This window comes from Calliopsis andreniformis, chromosome 7 (assembly GCF_051401765.1).
Source record: "Calliopsis andreniformis isolate RMS-2024a chromosome 7, iyCalAndr_principal, whole genome shotgun sequence".
Taxonomy (NCBI): Eukaryota; Metazoa; Arthropoda; class Insecta; order Hymenoptera; family Andrenidae; genus Calliopsis; species Calliopsis andreniformis.
The window spans coordinates 9,965,627-9,980,302 of record NC_135068.1 but is presented as its reverse complement, the minus strand read 5'-3'; the positions used below and the strand labels follow the sequence as shown (position 1 = coordinate 9,980,302).

At 49.4% G+C, this 14,676-nt stretch overlaps 1 protein-coding gene across 2 annotated transcripts in view; it reads right to left on the bottom strand.

Moving 5' to 3' along the window:
* The window catches only part of Oatp74d (Organic anion transporting polypeptide 74D), a 71,885-nt gene that overhangs the window by 37,572 nt on the left and 19,637 nt on the right, over window positions 1-14,676 (bottom strand). The window contains exon 1 of one of the 2 annotated variants that reach the window (XM_076381856.1): window positions 4,940-5,052. The exons of the other annotated variant lie outside the window; for it this stretch is intronic. The gene's annotated coding sequence lies outside the window, so the exon portion shown is untranslated. Of the gene's footprint in view, window positions 1-4,939; window positions 5,053-14,676 lie in introns of those variants that run through there. 2 annotated transcript variants of the gene reach the window in all.

The window sequence follows — 14,676 nt, the reverse complement described above, 5'->3', positions numbered from 1 at the left end:
ACGGTAATAGAAATTGCATGTAGGTCTCTTATATCGAGTGAAGGCTACATGTCCTCTAAATTCGTCAAGACGTCTCATATGTTCAACCAGAGAATATTATATAATTGTTTTTAAGTGAAATCAACAACTGTTGCCCAAGATCGAACAATTTTGTTATTACGATTGCCACTGATTCGCAAGTCAATTAGGCATGCATAGTTGACACCAGTCATTGTGTGAAAGCTGCTTAAACAGGGAGCAGGAAGGGGACCTCGAAAAGAAGCGGGTCGATTTTATGAGGGCTCATTATCAGCTTTACTCTCGTTCTCCTGCTCGGCTTCGTCTTATTGTTGACCGCTGGAAACGGACTCGGCCTTTCGTCGGCATTTTTTCCAACGATAAATTCGCCATCAGGATCGGCGCAATCGTTGCGATAATATTCATGGATCATGGAACCGCAAGCTCACAATAGAGTTCCCCTACATTTCTCTCTTACAATCGCAAGTTACTGACAAACGCTATCTTCTTTTTTATTTAGCTTTTTCTTTCCGTATGCCACATCGTATTGTCTTTGAAAGCAAGGACGATCGAGCTAGAAAGCGAGGCAAGGTTACTCCGCGGCCCTCCCACAAAAACGAGCGATCCAGCTTAATGAAATGTATCGAAAAGAAACGATCGTTCGACGAGTATCAAATGCGCTGTTGATCGGCCACGTGTTACTTAAGCGCCTAATTAGCCTTCGGCCGCGAGACGAGGAGAGACTGCGGTTTACGGAAAAGGAAGGAGGCTAAGCGGCCCAGAAGTGTAGAGGAGTGTGGAGATGCTAGGAACACGCGGTCGAAAGGTCACGAATGGCACGCACGATTCCTGATGTCTGACAGTGGGAAACGCCGTTCGCCTCGTGGAATTCTTTTGTTTACGCAGTTTACGATTGGGGGAGGATTCGCAGAGGTTTATTTTGTGCTATCTGCTAATCATATTCGTTAACGTCTACAAACGTTCAACGTACAGTTTGCATTAATCACTTCAAGATAAATTTGGCGCGGATTATCTCTTTCAGATAAATCTGGAGTGGATTATCTCTTTGAGATAATTCTAAGGTAACGAATGTAAAATAAAGAAGACTTCTTTTTGAAATAAACTGTCTTTTTTAAATAAACCTGAAGCACGCTATATTCTTGAGATAAATCAGGAGCAAATTATCTGTTCGAGATAAACCTAGTAGGAAGCCCCCAAATAATCACCTCTCCTTAAGAACCTTTCCAGTAAGGTTGAAAATCAGTTCTGATAGAAAAGCCACGGCACCACGTTGAGAATCGAGGATCAATAAACGCAAGTAAAAGTCACTGGCGATCGAGTGCCGCGTTCAATGATCGAAATTCCCGTGTACCAGGTCGCGTGACTATGCAAATCGACTCGCGGCGACCGGCAGTGACAGTGTAATAATACTGTTACCACTTACTACACGATGATGTTTGCGCGGTTCGCCGGCGATCATCGATCACGTGCGGTCTTGAAATTCAATAAAAGAACTCTCTTGTCCACCGTGCGACCGGATTGATGATCTGCCCGTGGAAAAAACTCAACGGTCCACGGCGACCTACGATTACCTACGCGCCGCGTGATTAATGCCGGCTTTTGCGTTTATTATTAAGCACGCCACTTTTCTCGTATCGTGACTCGCCGATATACAGGCTCGCGCAAAACACCTGTCCATGCCTATGAGACCCGCATATACTTCTTTCGAACAAAGAAAGGGATACGAATGTTTTAGCGGGTACTGTGAATACACACATCCAAACAGGTAATGTGTCTGAAAATTGGAGCATTTTTTGGATGGCCAAGAAACTCATATCGAGGCGACCGAGCGTTCTCGCAGAAAACATACCTTGAAATTAATTTTGCAATGACTATAACGAATGATGCAAATGAAGCACAGAGTTGTACTTGCTCAGGGCGCTCCTAAGAAGCGTGAACCAGAATCGAAATCAATTAGAAACGCTCTGAAGGTCGTGAGCAGGCCGAAGAGAGGAGGCACCTATGATGAAAAGTGAACGCGCGAAAGACAAAATCCGCCGGCAGCTTTTTGCATGGTTTGCTGCGATTTAAAGTCCATTTGCACGATCACCGCCGCGCCACTCAGCTTTGATCATCGACAGCCAAAAAACTTAACGATCGATGAACGCGTGGCGTCCCATCTTTGCTGTTTTAGCAGCGAATTTTTGTGACGCGGTGAAGAAGGAAGCCCCTGAGCCTTGGGCGTGAGTGAAAAAGGATCACAAACTTTTCGAGGAACCCTGGTGTGGGTGAAACCGTCAAGTGTTTCAAAGCAAAAAGGGAACCGAAGCTTTGCGAAAGGAAGAGAAATGGAGTCGGGGAGGACAGTGACGAGGGAAAAGTTGCCGAAGAAACGGCAAGGGTGGGAAAGGAAAACGTAAGAACCACCAAATTTTCCTTTACCTTTGGTCTGTCAAGGAGCAGACTGATTTCTTGTCTTTGACGTGGAAGAGTAAATAACGCGAAGTCCAAAGGGACGAAAAAGCGAAGGGGGCAATTTGAATTTACTTTGATAGAAGACGTCAGGAAACGTCAGACGCTTAACAAATAACGATGACTTACGCCGCGGATTATGACGCCCATTTAGCTAACAAGAAATGATTAAGAGCGATCGATCATGAGGGGAACATCCATCGGTGCATTTCGGATTTCACGTTTGCGCGATGGATCTATGGCCAAGATGCGTAACGGTATATGGACTCCTCCTGACTGGCAGCGACTGCCTCGAACCTCGGAGCTGTAACGTTTAGTGGGAACGTGCCACAGATGCATCAGTGCGCGAAAGTGGAAAGACCAGTGAATGGCGGTGAATTTGACGCGTGTACTGTTTCACCTGTTGCAGGGGATTGATTATTGACAGAGACTCGATTTCAGTCATTACTTGAAATCCAGGATCTCAAGATTTTAGGATTTCAAGAGCTCTTAATTTTGGGATTGTTTTAATTCCCCTGATATGTTCGACGTACAAGCCAGATAGCCTTCATTTTCCCCATCCCTCCACACCATGTTTACAAGAAACCGATATCTTATCCACAGTGGTGTGTTCCTTCGCCAATTTCACGGATGTAAACGGTGGAGACGCTGGCTAAAAGCGCTGTTGGGATTGTAGAAAACATCGCTCTCTATCTTATCACCGACAAGCAAGCAAATAACGTATTCATTTGCATGTCGCGTATTACATAAATATCCGTGCAGCCTATTATGACTGGCAGACAGTGAGTACGCAATATAGACTAATCTCCGTGGCTGCCTGTATCACCCAGTGAATCCACGCTCTTTTTTCCCACGTCATAAAGAACAGTTCTGTGCACGACGTCGTTTCCTCCCTTCGGGCACGTTCTCAAAGCTTTTTGCGACGAGTAATCTCGCATTTCAGCCTCGCTTGTCCACCCACGTGCAGCGCGAGTTCATTTAATCGACGCGCCATCAAGAACAAAAAAAATGGGTAACCAGGTGAACCTGGTGAGTCTGACTTTTGAGAAGCTCTTGAAGAGTACGCGTAAGATTGTTTCGCTCTGAAAGAAATCGAAAGGGGACTGTGGAACCCTGGACAAGATACGCCAAAATGTCGTAACATGATTTCCCTCGGTAGAAATCTTGATGTTGCTCCTATATCGAGCATAACGATGGAGAAATGAACGTGTTTGAGACTATCGAGACATTAAGGGTGAAACGTAACGCGGTTCGAGTTCGGCACTTGCTGCAACCGAGCGCTGTGCAATTGGAGCACGAACCGTTGACACATATTTCAGGCGTTAATCACCGAGGAAACCCAGTTTTGTAATCGACGATTCCTACGTCGTGCCACCGCCTAACCCTTGTGACGAAATGCTCTTCAAATGAATAATTTCTGCGCGTGAATAGCTGAAACTTCAAGCGGCGTACTATAGCTGTCCTCGATAGACAGATAACTACCCGTAGTCCATTAAGAAGTCCCCATTAAGGAAACTAGTGATAGCCACTGACACTGACGCATAGTAAACAAACTGCCTACGTACAGCGATTGGAGTGATCTAATTCTTTTCGAGGATTATCCAACGATTTGATGGTTAAATAATTGTCTAGGAGATTGGAAAGTTATTGAAAAGCAAAGTATAGGATTATAGAGTTTTAAAGGGCCGATACTGATATTTACAGCCTTGATATAAGTTTACGACTTGAAATCAGTTAGGTCTTAGGAGCTTAGGGAATGTAAGAAACTTGTTTCTGAGATCGATTTATGCCCCAACGATGAAACCAGATTGAATTCGCTATCTCGTGTATCATCAATTTTGTATCAGGACAACACTATGTAAGAACCGAGGAATGAAACTGCGGAAACGCGAAGAGGTGTCTGGCGTGAATAATTGAAATATCTAGCGCATATAATAATGGTCTCATAACAAGACAATACTGTGTCAATACTCTATTAACTATTGTATACACTTCTATGCTGTTCATACTTTGTACTCTATGAAATAAAGATGAATTCTTCCTATGCTTATATTTATGTAGTCAAACGTTCCTGCAACGCAATAATGCTTTACTATAGTACCATAGTCGTAGTTCGATATTTCCATTGAACCATTTCTTAATTATACTTCATGTATCTCTGACTCCAAGTCACGAGACAACTATACTCCGAATTCATACCAATTGAGCAGTATTGCTCTCATCGCAACCCACTACATTTTTCACTGAACCTCGACTCGAGGGGCGTAAACAAGTACTCGTGGCCTGTATCAGCCCTTGTAAACAAACGACGAGGGGCCAGGGGTGCGAGGGACGTCCCGAAGCGTGGTCGAAAGTCCCCCGAGGGTAGAACGCCAGCGGTCGAGTCAGGCGTCGATTCAGGGTCACGGCGTCGTGGGTCAAGAGATCGCGCGGCACGCTTTTGCAAAAAGGCAACAAGTCGAAAACGTACCTGTCATACGCCGCTCTCTTCTCCTCCCGCTGCGTCCCCGTCTCTCGCTCTCTCTCTCTTTCCTTGCGTCCGTGTTTGGTCAGGGCCATGCGTCATCGGCGCAGAATCGCTGCGCTTCGGGAGGAACGTGGACTCGCGGCGGCCGAAGAAAGACCGAGCGCAGGGCCAGCGCAGACAGCAGCGAGCACCGCGCGGAGATATTTGGCGGGCTCGAAAATAGCAGCAGCGTTGTCCTCTATGGTGTGCGCTGCTCCCTCCTCGGCCTCGTCGTCCTCCTCGTCGCCGTCGTGGTCGTCTTCTTCTTCTTGGTCCCGCGCGCCACTGGCAGCCTCGCGCCGCCCGGTAACTCGCTCGGTCGCTTCGCCAGTTCGCACTTTTATATACCACGCTCTGGCCGACCGCTTGCTCCTTGTCACTTGACCGCCTTCCGCTCTTCTCTCACTCGGTCACCAGCAGCATGTATCTCCGGATGCAGCAAGCACCACTCACGACGCGATTACGACTTCGATACCCGCGGGACAGATAACCCCGAAAACTGCTCGTCGACCCCCTTCCCTGATAGCGTTCTCCAACTGTCCTCAGAGCTTATTGCGGTCCCATCCTCGGTCCCCGTGGAACTGAACCCCGTGTCCTGACAGGTCCTGAGCTAGGCCTAATGCTCGCTGACGCTGGGTCTCATCCCGGCTACCCCAGCTACCATTGCCCCTATTGGTTGTTCGATGGGTTATGACTCCTGGCGAACTCTAACTCAATCAGTGACGAGGACTCGGAGGGCTGTTGCTTCGTAACCGAGCGTGGGTCCGCCTGGGATCCCTGGACTGGCGGGTATGGCTGTGGTCCAGCGGAGTGAGAGCCAAGGTTCGGCGTTCTCCAGCTACTCCTTTGGTCTCGGCCCGCTCTTGACCCTCGTTCGCACGTGCACGCGGCTGGGAGCGCCGGAATCCCAGCGAGCAGGTCGAGAAAGGAACGGAGAGATGCTCGCGGCCCGACGGTTCGCGCGCGACTGACCGAGGGCGAGAGTCGTTATTGGGAGCAGAGCGCCGGTGAAGTCTGTTCAGGCCTCCTCCTCTCTCTCCAACCCCGAGGCTGCCGCGTTCCGTCTCTCCCGCGCTCGTTGCACTCGCCTTTTCCACCCTCTCCACCAGCCGTCTCTCCGGCCTTTTCCCTCTCGCTCCCTCCCTCGGTTTTCCCGTCTCCTGGCTCTCTCCTCCTCCTCCTCCGTCTCCTTCCGTTCCGCCGAGCGGGCTCTCTCCGTCCGTTCGGTTTCACTCTCTCGCTCGCTCGCCGACACGCTCGCTCTCGGCTCCCGTTCGACGCGAAGCAGGCGCGAAACGAACGAAACCGAAACTTAAGCTCGGCTGTCGCCTCCTCTGTCTCTTCTCGCGCTGCTCTCCCTCTGGCTCTCTTCCTCGACGCTCACTCTCCCTCGCTGCCTCTCCCTCTCGCGCTCGCTCGCCCCTGCTCGCGGCATCTCTCTCGGTTCCCGGTCCCTCGGGTCGGCGTCTCCGCGATGGCTACGCAGGCCTCGTTCGAGCCGAAGACGCTGTCCGAAACTGGTTGGAAAGATGGCCCGGCACTCGTTTCGGCATCGTAATCAACTGGCCAGACTGCTGCTCTCTGCGCGACCGGCCATCCCCTCTGCGATCATCGGTTCTCACCCTACTTCTGCCCACCCCTTCCTCTTCGCCGCGTTCCAGGCAAACCTTGACGAGGGAATGAGCCTGTGATGCGCGTTTACGCGGCCCTACGAGAGAGAGATTGGGTCCCGAATCCCTAGACGCAGCTGCTGCCTCGATCGCCTCGACAATCCTGTACCCCCCTTTTCAATGGGTGCCAGCGCGGCCGTTTTTGCGCGGGACCGCCGTGCCGTTTCGCCCTCGGTACCTATCGCGGGGCCTGTTAACGGAACGACGGGACTGGTTGACGTGCAGAAAGTTGACGCAAAAAAGCGTAGAATTCGAGTGAAAGTGGCGCGTTGTCGTAATGCTGATCGTAGCATCGGCCTCGAGTCGACTTAGGCTCGCGTAACCGCCTTGTTTACGCCTATCGTCACGGGGAACGGTCTTTTTTCAAAACTTACGCTCGGCTGACGAAACCCTCCCTGGCGAACAAACCCAGCTAGCAGCTGAATGGGTTCAAATGAATGCGGAGCGTCGATGAACATAAAGGTTGAGACGCGATGAAAGTTATAGAAAGCGAAGGAAAGTGACTTCCTAGGTACGATCGGATTACTTCCGATAGTCCAAGGCGATGGAATTCAATTTCGTTTTGTGTTTCCGATAGACCGCCCCCACGGTTGTAATCACTGATATTGTCCTCTGTGGTATTTTTCAGACCGCAAGAACCACATCGCCAGCCTTCGTTGCCCGGAAGTTCCGCGTAAATTTGAGTTCGAATTCCATTTGCTGAAGCTTATGTAACAAGACGCAAACAAACTGGAATTAGAGAGAACCCTTGTGAAGGTCGGAGGGTAGGAACCTGAGACATTAGGAAAATAAAAACTGTACAGTATTAACTAGCCCACCTAGTCTAGGCTAGGTCTAAGTGCCCAGGACACTTTAATACCTAGGAACTTGGGTATTTGACACTGTTTTTATTTTAAAATTATATACGTCTAGACGCATAGATAATCCAGATTAATAGATAACATCTACTCAAGTGTTGGGGTACGTGGTTATTCAGATACCAAGGTCTCCAATCTTTGATTCGAGCTTCAGATCTCACATGAAACCTCGGTTGCGTAATTGCGATAATAACACAGTGAAGAGCCAATTCATTTTGATCCCTATTCAGACGATTATCGCGTATTGCGATCAGCATTAACATTCCCCTTGCACTATCAGTACCAATGAGACTGAAAGTTCCACGAACGTCACATGTGAATAAGAGTCTTTAACACGATACGAGTACCTGAGATTCTAATCAAGCAAATCAGATCTACAGTCTAAGCGCATTATCTTCCCGATACCTATAGGACGTATCGTCCAACGTTTGGAGACCATTCATGACTCATCAGTCTATCTGGTATAAAGGAACGATTCGAATCTCTTCCAGGGTTTCAAATTTCCAACAAACACACTGCAAATAATTACGAGTAGCGTGAATCTCCCAGCACCATGCACATAATTTCTTGCAGAGAATATCATGCATTCGCAGTATCCAAGACGAGAGCTCGGCAAAGTATGAATGGGTTCATTATAAACCACGCGGATCAAAGCTTTTAGTACACAGAATTCTTCACTCTCGAAAAAGACGTTCCTCGCACTGGTACGATGATTCTACTCACTAAGGAGACAATTCTCGCCGACATTAAGGTATGTCACAATGCCTCCTTCATTCAAGACTTTCATTCCCAGAGCCACCTGCGATAAATACGACACAGAGACGAAACGAAATATTCGCAATGAAACCGCCATAACTTTATGATGCCCTCGTCTGTGTCGTGGACGGCTCGCGTGCCGATTGGCATTCAGCTCGCAGCCGCGGCAAAATGCGCTCGTACACGCATACGTGCATCCTGGTGCACGTAACGCCAGCAACGCGTCGACGTAACACAGAGCGCGTATGCTCGTCTTCCGTCGACACGGGTGTGTGCCAGCTCGCTTCAGCGGTAGGTGCGCGTCGCGACGCGACACGTCGCGCAAGAAGCCGACGGTACCGTTACGCGAACGCCGTCGTCGGAATCTCCTATAGACTTGGGGCAAGGCGTGGATCCTAATCGCGCGACCACATCGCTAAGCGCAGCGCTGGGTTGTGGTTTACCTCCCCCGTCCGAAAATCTACCGTTTCCTAGCACTGTCCCTTGGACGGCGTTCACGGTTCGACGAGGACGAATGGCCGAGCGCGAGTCACCTGACTAGACACGTGCGATCGCGGCCGATTACAGCGCGCCGCTGAAAAATTCCAAATATTTAGGTCTTCGAGGAAGGCGGGCCACGCTTTTAATGGTAGCCTGCACGTGAATCCGATTAACATAAATGAAAGGGCTGCCCCGCATTCCGCGGCGAATGGAGATTGACCTTCGTCAGGATAACGCCTGACCTTGATACCTTCTACACGAATCGATACATTTGTGGGAAGGGTAGCCGCGTTCTTCGACGAGTGAAAGGGCCAGAAGTGTGTTCTGCGTTGAGATCCTTGCTGCGGTTAGGACTTCGATTAGTTGATCGCAGATGGAGGAGTTTGGACTGTCGAAGGAGCCAGTTTTTGGGATTATGTGGGTTACCTTAAGTTTAGACCCAATTAGGTTTGCGAAGGTGAAACTAGATCTAAGTTAAGTTTAGATTGGACTCACTAGGCCACTTGGAGTCCACGTTACGTTTCCCTAAGTCCAGGTTAGACTTAGGTCTGGGTTAAGCCGAGTGATATTCTGGAAAATATATTCAAAGGGGACCAAGACAGAGTCCACACTAAAGATAGCACAGTGGCAGCGGGGGAATTAACGGCGGCTCCTCTGTATCAATTACACGCAGTATAATATACCAGGAAACGTTGAACAATTATTGTTGTCTGGCCCACATATTGCACCGAGCGGGCTGCAACAGTTCTCCATCTCGTTGGTCACTTGCCTTCATTGGGCTCGTCGAAGGTTCACAATTTTTCCTGTGCCCCCCTCTTGGTCCACTGCGAGTGTTTTAAAAACCCCACAGCTGCGACTGCCCGCTATCAGTGAAGAAGGAAGTTCCCTAATCTGAAGGGCTACCACATAGGTACGATGTCCAAAATTAAAAAACTCATGGACAAAGATAAGGACTGTTGAGATGGTTTGATGGAATATCGAGTTGCTTATGCACACCAAAACGCACAAGTAGATGGTTCGTTCCCTGAACTATTAGTATCGTCTGGCAACGATGGTGGCACAATCCCCATCGCAAGGGCGAGTCTACGGTGCCCCCTATTTAGATCGTCCGAGCACGCATCGCGAGCAATTAATCTGTTTATCGATAGAAGCGATATCGTAGACCTAGACGAGCGCTCATTGGACCAACCTTGGAAACCATTAAGCACACGCGACAGAGGCAATTATGTCTGTGCATCAAATGACCCATCACCCCTCGGTCATTGAAACGCTTGCGATCGCGCGCGCACACTATTTTTACGCTCGCGAAAATACTTTGGACTCCCTAACGCTTGGCTATCGCCGTCGGCTATCTCCTGCACGGATGATTTCTGTTGTTTTGCAACACGTCGAACGCGTGTGTTTCACAACGTAACGCGTGCTTATCGTCGTTGCAATACTCCAATTCGACCGATTGCCGATAATTTAGTCGGTCATCCGAGTAGCACTCCTCGCTGGCGTCGCTTAAAAAAGGAATGTGATAAGAGCCGACGATAATTCCGCTCTCGTTCGACCTTTGCTGCAGGAAAAAATTCTGATTGATAAAAAGGTGGTGAATACTCTCTCACCGTTCCATTCGCCGATAAGCGGGGTCGTTTAATCGGTGACACCCGGAGGAACACGAAACCGCGTGTTCGCGCGCTGGAAGCTGCCGGAAGTGCACCACAGCCGAAAGGGTAGTGTTGGCTTTCTTCCTCTATCAAGTTGCAGCTCGAAATACAGCCGTGTACAAATGTTCCGATAACGAGCTTCAGATTCTTATCTGCGATAGCCACAGCAGCCGCGCTTACGTCACCGCATCAAGGATTCAAACGAACTCGTTTATCGTCGCCACCGCGTGATTCGCGACAGAGTGTTTCGGGTAGAATCTATCCCGTCATATGGTGGTCTCTATGCAGGCTTCTATCCGCCTGAGATCGCACTGCTTGCGCGGGCAAGTGCGTTGAACCAAGGAGCAATGACGATGAATCGTCATCAGCCGGATCGGCGGACCCAGCAGCTTCATTGGGAAACGAGACACTGTGGCCCAGATATCAATGCAAATACATTTCACGCCTCTAGTCTGCCCCTTTGACGATCACAATGCGTCCATCGCGTCGATATACTCTGGCTGATTGGAATGATGGGTGCCTGACGAAGGAACTGTTCAGCCTAGAAAAGGGTACTCGCGTACACCGAGTGTCTGTTAACAATATTCCTCCTTGGACCTGAGGTGTTAATGTGGGACATCATTGAGGCTCTAGGGTCAGCCTAATCCATTGAGCAAACAGCTGCTCATCAACTGAGGATCGATAGCCATCGTTTGCGAATGCGATTAGCTGCAGGACCAAACCTGAGACTGATCGCGGGAAGGTTAATCAAACGCCAAGAATTAGCGGTCGTAAATCACCAGCAGGCCACCGATAGGATCTTTCGGAGACTGACAGAGAGTGAGGCAGCGCGAGTGACGAATACCGGCGCGAACACGACACGCCATTGGTCTATTGGAAAATTAGATCCAATCTAACGTGCGGAGGAGCGCGGTCTCACGCTCCCGCGCGCAGACAAAATTTATGAAACGTATTTCATCCGTGTAATCTTGCGAGGCTACAATGGAGCGGTTGGCCCCAGCCGTGGAACGAGGAAGAGCACTGACCCCTCTACGCGGAAGTGATTAAGCCTGCGTAACGTTTAATGGCACATATGGATTAACCCGATTAACTTATTCATCGAAGAGCAAACGAAGCTGATCGGTCAAGCCGAGAGAGAGAGGGGTATGACAGCCCAGCAGAGATCATGATCCGATCCGTTTGAGGAGCATCGAGTGGATCGCTGTGAACTTTCCTCATCAGCATCAATTCGCCTAGTCTGATTGTGACATGGCAATATTGCTCTAGGAGTCCATGTCTTGGAGAAGAATTGGTAACTATCCTGGGACTCTATTGTAGATTTCTGTTAGTAGATTCAGGAAGGATTAATGTGTTCCCAGGTGGACGCAGGATGTCCTCCGAAATCGTCCTTATTACTGGGACCTTACCACACACGCAGGATGCGTCAGTGACCCTGACTCAATACGTTTCGTTTGTCCCTTCCGAGAAGGCAATTATGCCTGAATTAGTAAATTAGCCAGCTTGCCACTCTGTATTGTCGAAACTCGAGTGGAATCTCTACCCTTCATTCGGTGCTCGAGCACCGAAAGACTTAAACTGTTCGTGGCCTAACCCTTCGCTGTCCTGCGCCCAAAGCTTCCCCTCTAACCGATGACCCGTGGAACACCCATTTCCTGTCGTTTCTATGCCGACTGGCTCAACGAATCGCAAAAGAGTTTCTGGATATTCAGGGGATGTCGCGTGGAATTAGCCGAGAATCAGAATCGTTCTTTCTGCAAATCTATCCCCCGCTCCTTCGAGGAGCGCGTTGGCGATCGTTCACGCCGCTTAGAATTTAACCTTAATTCGACATTGAAATGCGCATCCTGTCCGGCTGCATTTAAATGTATGAAAGTTCCACAGCGAGCGATCGGACGATCTTGCTATTTCGCAAACGCCGACGACAAGAGATTGAATAGGCAAATTCGATCGACCCCATTTCGACACGCAGCCCACTGTCAATTCTCTTATTTTTCATGATATCGGCCGATGAAATCAGCGTTGTCGATCACGAGGAAAAATCGAAATTCAATAGTATGCCGATAAGCAGTTAGGTAACGTGCTGGAAGACCCAAATAACACTTAGGTTAACGCCTGTAAGTTAGTTCAAGACAGGGATTGAATTAGACAGACTACTAGAAGTAAAAAAAAATGCAGCCAACTGGAAAGCAAGAAAGGAATAACCTCAGAAGTTCGTGTAAAGTTAAGATAAAAATAATAAAAATGAAAAATCAAGTCCTGCATTAATTACCCAAGAAGTCCAAGTTAGGACACCGTCAAAGTTAGCACATAGATGTTTAAAATCATTAAAGACTTACTCGTGGCAAGGCCTGTAGGTGGATAGTCCAACTGTTTTCGCCTTGTTTTCGAATTTCTCGGTCGGCCGAGCTCGCTGAATTATTGATGAACCCGATTGGCTATGCCTCAACATAAGGAATTCAGATATTATTCGCCTTCAGCCGACGAAAGCCGCGGCCTGCACGTCAGCTAGCGTCGTCCATCTTGACTAAAGTGGAGTAACCGATTTCCAAAGGAGATAAGCTCGCCCTTGTCGGGTGACAGAAAACGCGTGGAACTGAATGCGTCTCGCCGAAGATTTTGGATGGAATTTTAATCGCTTGCCTGAGTATTTTTATCCCGGATGGCAAGCTGGTAACCTTAACCTATGACATGACATGGGAAGGGCGGTCGAAAATGCCGCAAAAAAAGGCGGATGATATTTAGGACATTCGAAACCAGCTCTATGGTCTTAAGGACCAACTAAAGACATCGTTGGGCGGAGTTGGAACAGCGTCAACTGACCGCTGAAGGTCATCGAAGGACTCTCTCCGCCGTCTTTATCTCTAATCTTTTCGCTCCACTGTTTGGGTTGAAACCGGGAACGCTGCAAGAATGGGAGAGGAAGATTTGAATGGCTAGTTGATTTTGTTCCAACTGTAATCTCCTGGAATTACCCTCCACGGGATGAAAATGGAGCGGTACGTGCAGGCAAGTCAAGAGCCAGACAAATCCCGTCAGCTTTGGAGGTCGTTTAGAGCGTTTGGCGGGGTCCCCAACAGAGCGCATCGATCACCGTGTTTCCCGAGGAACAGGATCTAGACGACTTCTAGCCCAACTGGTCCAGCCGCTGGAAGAGGATCCTGGGGAAGGATGTGCGTGGCTGCGCCACCCTTCTGGCTCGAGTCCCTAGGAAGAGCAGCAAGGGAGCAAACAAGACTAAAAGAAGGATCGAAAAGAAGCCGGGGCTAGGGGGCGAGACGGGCCTAGACGAAGAAACGCGACGAGGAGGACGGCTATAGAGGCTGCCGTACGTGTGTATATAGAAAAGCTGCGCTGCGCCGTAGAGCGACAGTCGACCTTGTCTCGTGACGTCACCGACCGTCTAGACGAGATTCACCGCTTTCAATGTCCCCCATTCTCCCCTATTCTTGGATTAAATTCGAGAACTAAAAAACTCAAAACGAGCCACGACGGGCAACCCGATCCATCCCGTTCAGTGGATTCCCCGCATTAATTTCGACGACCTCGCTGTTGTTGCTCTCCTTTGCTCGCCCCCTGCTCCCATCCTCTCCTTCCGTCTCCCGTGTGCACGTTCTGTGTACGCCTCCTTCGCAGCGTTGCTCTACTGCCACGCTAAACGCTACTACGCCCTTGTCCTACCACCTGCGAGCCCAGACTCCGCCAGGCCACCACGTTTCCTGACCCCCCGAGCCCTGGACCAGTCCTTTCAGGCTCACCCTTTGCAGCCTTGCGTCTGCTTTCGACCAGGGAGCTCAATATCTGCCTCCAGCTCTGGCCTAAACTCGAGAGTCCAAAGTGTGGAGCTTGGTTAGACCTAAATTAGGTTAGGACTCCAAGCTCTAGAGTCTAGGGATGTCTGGAGACTCGTTTAGACAGCACCAGTAACTTTATGTCCCAAGGAAATGTCTAATATAGTCATCGTAGATCCAGCGCAACGGGACAAATTTCAATCTGCATATTCATGTATCCCGCGGTCCAGTAAAAAACGGCACGGCTGAGTTGTCGTTGACGCCGAGGCGCTTGGACATCGGTCAACGGGATTGTCCATAAGCCGGCAAAAAATAATTGCACAACCCCGTGAAACTTGATAGCCATAAACATCCCGGTAACTGATTTGCTAATTGATACAAATGGGACTCCCAGAGCGAAGATCTTTATCTGTCTGCTCCGAGACGGAGTCGGGAACAGAGGGGACGCTTCGAAGAGAAACACTGAAAGAAAGCAAGACCCGTCGGGGCGACACGTGATCC